We start from the raw sequence: 6,729 nt of genomic DNA, 5'->3' as shown, positions 1-6,729 counted from the left end.
TAGGAATATTTTTTATCAACATATTACTAATTTACATTATAAAATGAACATGTCAATCACATTTTATGAAATATAATTTAAACTCAAAATATTAATTATTCAAATTAAATGATATCACTTTTCTTTATTTTTCTATTACCAAAACTTTAATTTCAATTTATAAAATAACTAATTATAATAAAAATTGTGCATAAATATTAATTAACGTAAACTTAAAGTATTTATAAAAATCAAACTAATCATTTCTAATAAATTAATCTCTAAGAGTACAAATTAATAAAATAGAATATAATTTATTCATAATAAAAATTACTTAAATTGAACGGTACAATTCTTTCTTATTTTTCAATTACTAAAATTATAATTACAATTATATCAAATATCCAATAAAGATTATATAAGAATTCTAATTAATTTAAACTCCAATTATCATGAAACTCTATTTAATTACCTTTAGTAAAATAATTTTTCTTAAAATAAAATTATCAACAAATAAGATAAATCACAAATAACTAATTATTTGATTTTCAAAAAGTAGGGTTGTTACACTAATCATGATTTCCAAGATTTGTTTGTCATCTAACAATCAACAATTATTCAATGCATGCATACACCTATCATGAGGTCTTTTCATAGGTTGTAATGGGGTTAGGGTTAAGGTTAGGTTATATATAGCTAAGTGAGCTCAAAATTTGAATCTTTGATTAACATAAGCTTCCCACCTAACCTATATAACAACCTATAAAAATCTAATACAAGCCTAACTACCCATTCTTCTCTTCTTTAAATACTCATGCATTCTTTTCTTGATCAAGCCATTCCAACCTATTACACCTGAAATCACTCATCAAAACCATCAAGGCATCGAATGGGATAAAAATGGTATAAAAGTGATTAAATTAAGCACAAAATAGCATGTTTTCACAATTAAGCTCAATTAAGGGAGAGAACACAAAAGTATGCTATTCGGATGAATAAATGTAGATTTAAGTGATGAAATCCACTTAAATCAAACCAAAATATATCGTCAAATATGCAATCATCAATTCCTCATAGAGAATTCGGATTGCTTGCCACCCGGTTGGAACAATGGTGATCAACCTAAAGACGGGTGTAGAAACAAGATTTGGGATCCGGGAATATATAAGGATTAGTTTTGGGAGCCCTTAGCTTATGTGAAAATTCATCAAAGCTTGGAGATATTAATGTTGAACTTTGGAGCTTATTGGAACGAGGGTAGAACAATTTTAAAATCAAATATACTCTATTAAAAATATTTAGGAACATTATTTATCAACATATTGCTAAGTTCAATTAATTATTTCTAATTTACATTATAAAATGAACATATCAATAATATTTTATAAAATATAGTTTAAACTCAAAATATTAATTATTCAAATTAAATGATATCACTTTTCTTTATTTTTCTATTACCAAAACTTTAATTTCAATTTATAAAATAACTAATTATAATAAAAATTGTGCATAAATATTAATTAACGTAAACTTAAAGTATTTATAAAAATCAAACTAATCATTTCTAATAAATTAATCTCTAAGAGTACAAATTAATAATATCAATAACATTTTATAAAATATAGTTTAAACTCAAAATATTAATTATTCAAATTAAATGATATCACTTTTCTTTATTTTTCTATTACCAAAACTTTAATTTCAATTTATAAAATAACTAATTATAATAAAAATTGTGCATAAATATTAATTAACGTAAACTTAAAGTATTTATAAAAATCAAACTAATCATTTCTAATAAATTAATCTCTAAGAGTACAAATTAATAAAATAGAATATAATTTATTCATAATAAAAATTACTTAAATTGAACGGTACAATTCTTTCTTATTTTTTAATTACTAAAATTATAATTTTAATTATATCAAATATCCAATAAAGATTATATAAAAATTCTAATTAATTTAAACTCCAATTATCATGAAACTCTATTTAACTACCTTTAGTAAAATAATTTTCTTAAAATAAAATTATCAACAAATAAAATAAATCACAAATAACTAATTATTTGATTTTCAAAAACTAGGGTTGTTACATTCTACCCACCTTAGAAAAATTTTTGCCCTCGAAAATTGCTAGAATAAAATAAATTCGAACTTAAATCAAGGAAAATAGAATATATGAACAAAAGCATAGGCATTGTCAATGATGAATATTCAAAGAGTCAGATTCATAGGCAAGAAAAGGTATACAAGAATCACAAAGTATGGTTGGGAACAATCAAATCACATTCTAAGTAGGAAATTCAAACCAGAGAATTCCAATGAAAGCAACGAAGAAAAGGATGGTATGAGTTCATGTGGCACGAATACAGATTATACGTTAAATCGAAGCTAACTTCATAACTTCTAATGCCCCCAAACCCCGTGAATCGCAATACCTATTCTTCTATTTCGTCTATCATAACCTATTAGTGTTCCCATATACATAAATCATTAGTATTAAGTTGGCCAGACCTAATACCATGAGGCATGCAATGGTAGACTAATAGCATTAATCATCAGACATTCATGCATATAAAACTTAAACTCTTGTTATCAGAACAAGTCACAAAGCATGACAGACACTCAGAGTATGCAGTGAAGCATAGTCAGTCCATTCCCAAGTCTCTAACAGGAATGAACTGCTCTGATACCATTTGTAACGACCCAACTTCCAGAACGCCATGATCCTACCGAAAGTAAGGCGTTACTAACACGTTTTCCTTTATTAACTATTTACTATTGAGCCTTTCATTCAATATCGCGATTCAGTTTTATAGAAAATTCTAGAAAAATTTTGTTTTTATTGATTAAAATCGTACAGCAAATATCACCAAGTAATAATAATCACATAATTAGTAATAATAAATAATAATATACAAAAGAATTTAAATAAAACTCAAGTACAACTCCTATCCCTCTGTATAAAATAAAAACTAAAGTAATAAGGACGAGGGAACTCTATGAAAGTAACTTAACTCATAAGTAAATTCTATAATCTCTCGCAGCTTCAAACTGAGTCTTCGAACCTGTGTCACTGAAAGGGTAGAAGATTTTGGGGTGAGAACAAACCACACGTTCTCAATAGGAAATGGGAACGCCGTAAAAGTAATGATTAACATGCAAATAATTAACTTTGCTTAATAAACCATCTTTGTCAAACCCTTTGAAATACTTTTTAATATTACTTTAGATAAATAATTACTTTCTTTAAATTTCTAAACCCAAAACAGATCTCAATCACAAAATTTGTCATATTAAATATCTTTCAGCCACATAATTGATTCTCAGTCACAACAAACAGTTATTGATCATTTCTATACATTTATAGACTACTAGCACAAGTAAGAAACTCAATTCAACACACAAACAAATCACAATAAAACAAACAACACAATCACAGAGAAGTAATACAAGCAAACACAACCAAATATAAATGCACAACCAATATGATGCATGTCTGTCCTAAGCAGGCCATGAGCACACGTGTCGGTTTACACCCTGCAGCCCGACATTACCTAGGAACAAGTCCCAGATATGGCCTCCCTTTGTGTCCTTAGTGCATATGTGTCGGTGGTAAGACTACCACTCCTTCGTGACTACCGGCAGTCGGCGCAAAGCCTGACCCCATAATATACGCACAGGGGAAACGGTGATCCTCAGTTCGTGGGCGTTCCCGAGATCAATTCACAAACAAAACAATGATCCTCGGTTCGTGGATTATACCCGAGATCAACATATAACAGTTAGTGGGTTATTCCCGTAATCAATGATTATCAATTCGTGGATTTTCCCACATTTAAAACAAATAACAATTTATAGGTTTCCCCGAGATCAATGATCATTCAGTTCGTGGGTACTTCCCAAATTTAACCAATTATCAGTTTCACACTCTTGTTCAGTAACTCTTTACTATTCCAACTCAAATGTTATAAATCCACCAATCTCCTAAAAGGTAATCCTTTATTTCATGCCAAAACCATAACTCTTTTCATCTTCAAATCAACTTTATAACAAAATCCTTTTTCTTAAATAAATCAAATAACACAGTTTCCCAAATCTAAAACATTTCAGACAAAACCTCAATTTTATAAAAATTTCAGCAGCACCTCCACTAAAACTCGGACTTAGCCACCCTTACGGGTTCCCTCTTTCTCAACAATTTACCAGCCCTTTTATCAGCAGTTATCACAACAACAAAATCTAAATATTCATCTCATTATAAATCATTTTAAGACCAACATCCTAACATCAATTAAAATCAGAGTTTCCATAAACCATTCTTTAAAAGTAAACCAGTCTAGCTTCAAAGATTCATAACTAATATTCCAAACACCAACTTTTCATATACCTAGTTATTTTTAAAGTTCTTTAGTTATTAGCAAAGTTACCATTTTATTCAAAAGATCACACTTTAGGAAAATATTTCAGTAATCAACCTTCAATCCTTTAACCGTTCTCAAAATCAACTCTAGTTAACCTTAAATCAACAATAACAACCAACTTGACATAATCGAATAAAAATCCGAATTTCCAAGAGATCTATTTGTCAAATAAACTTTAACTCGTTCTAAAATTTTTATTTCAATCTTGGTTCATTCAAACTCAATTCAATACTCCACACAAAATTATCCAATCAAATTAGCATATCCAGTAAATAACATTTTCAAAACCAGCTTGCAATAATGTCCATCATCTTCAAATAAATCTTAAATCAACAACCAAATTAAGAAATCAATGTAACCCAAAATTTAGGTAACAAGCATAGCCTCAAACCAAAATCAACCGCATCAATTAATCACTTACAACAATGAAACCAACCACAATCACAGCCAAGTCAGAATCAATAAATCATGACACAGAAAATTAGTCTAACCATTACAAAATTATTTATATACTCTTAAAGTTTACTATGTTATTTCAGAAAATCAGGTTCTCAAAACAGTTTAATCCCTTAAGTTACAATCCTTCAATAACCACCAAAACCAATCCCAACCAGTCACAAGTTAATTTCACAGCCATTCTGATACATCAGATAACTAAAATCAACAGCAAGCATTTATTCTCAATAATCAGGATACAGTCACAACTCAACCAATTCAGCATAATCACATAAAATCAGAATTTTCAACAATTCTATCAAAATCAGAAAATCGATATCAATCATAACCTCAATCCAAAATTAACCTTGTCAATTAATCAATCACTCACAACAAGAACACCCAATGACATTCACAGCCAAAACCTAAAATCAATAAATTAATTGAAATACTAGAAAATCATCTCAATACCAAACTTAATCCAAATTTCACAACCTCAAACCACGCTTATTCCTATCAATTAATCATGTTTATGAATTATTTGCAATTACTCACTAAATCTCATTGGCATTCATAAGTTAAAATTGTTAACTTTAAAATAAATCCCCTACCTCGATGTCACAACTCGTAGAAATAATCAAACATGGTAGCTCTTTTAGCAGTTTCTAGCACCCATTCAGCTCTCTTGGCAGCAACCACGATGATTCTGGGAAGCTTCAATGATGGTGGAAGGCCTCAGCATCAGCCAAACAGCGATGGTAACGATTCAGAGTGGAGCCAGAGCAGAGCCAGAGCAACAATAACAGTTCCAGCAGTGGCGGTGGCGTCTTCTCGGATTCCAGAAACCAGAGGCAGAAGCAGAACTGGCGAACTTCTCCATTCGGTCCTCCAGCGATGATGTCCAGCGATGCACCGGCTCGGCAACGACGACGACTTCCATCGACGGTAGCGGCGGTGAAGAGACGTGGCTGCAGTGACAGAAGACTTCTCCTTCCTTCTCTGTTGCGTCGTATCTCTCTCTCTCCCTCCTCAGATTCGCGCTTGCTCTATCTCCAGCGACAGCGGCTCCGACCACACCACCGATGATGGTGGCATCCCTCAACGGCACCAGGGCACGACGGTGACAGCGACACAGCTGCACAGCTTCACGCAGTGGGTCGCACTCCTTCTTCCTGAACGTCGTGCATTTTCTCTCTCCGCTGGTCCTCGACGGCGACGGCTCCAAGGGAGGTGACGAGCAAGGACAGCGGTGGCTCCTCATGGTGGTCGCTCTCCTTTCGGCGACGTCAGTGGCGGGACGGGCTCGACATGCACGGCGCAACGATGAGATGAACGGCTGCGGTACCCAGCCGGCGGCGCCACGCCCTTCTCCTTCTCTTCTTCCTCACGGCTCCCTCACTCTTTGGATCTCAAGCTCTCTGTTCTCCCTTTTCATTTCTCTGTTTATTTCTTTTGTTTGTGTGTGTTGTATTTAGGAAGAAAGGGGAGTGGGGTATGGCTGAGGGATGGTGAGGGTGAAAGGGTTAGGGTTTGAAATTAGGGTTTCTGATTCAATTTGGGAATTAGGGTTAGAAATTAGGAATTTTATAAAGAAATATGGATAGATATAAATAGATATTTTGATAAAATTGGAGGGTAGAACAATTTAAAAATCAAATATACTCTATTAAAAATATCTAGGAATATTTTTTATCAACATATTACTAATTTACATTATAAAATGAACATGTCAATCACATTTTATGAAATATAATTTAAACTCAAAATATTAATTATTCAAATTAAATGATATCACTTTTCTTTATTTTTCTATTACCAAAACTTTAATTTCAATTTATAAAATAACTAATTATAATAAAAATTGTGCATAAATATTAATTAACTTAAAC

The 6,729-nt window shown here is 31.6% G+C and overlaps 1 long non-coding RNA gene across 1 annotated transcript; it reads right to left on the bottom strand.

Moving 5' to 3' along the window:
* On the bottom strand, nucleotides 2,965-5,759 carry LOC110271353. The gene is made up of 2 exons (XR_002362009.1): nucleotides 5,452-5,759; nucleotides 2,965-3,057 (listed from the first exon to the last, which is right to left on the bottom strand). It is a non-coding gene; the product is annotated as an uncharacterized LOC110271353 (long non-coding RNA).

The sequence above is a fragment of the Arachis ipaensis genome, chromosome B01 (assembly GCF_000816755.2).
Source record: "Arachis ipaensis cultivar K30076 chromosome B01, Araip1.1, whole genome shotgun sequence".
Classification (NCBI taxonomy): Eukaryota; Viridiplantae; Streptophyta; class Magnoliopsida; order Fabales; family Fabaceae; genus Arachis; species Arachis ipaensis.
The sequence above is the reverse complement of the archived record's forward strand: the minus strand, read 5'-3'. Positions and strand labels throughout refer to the sequence as shown.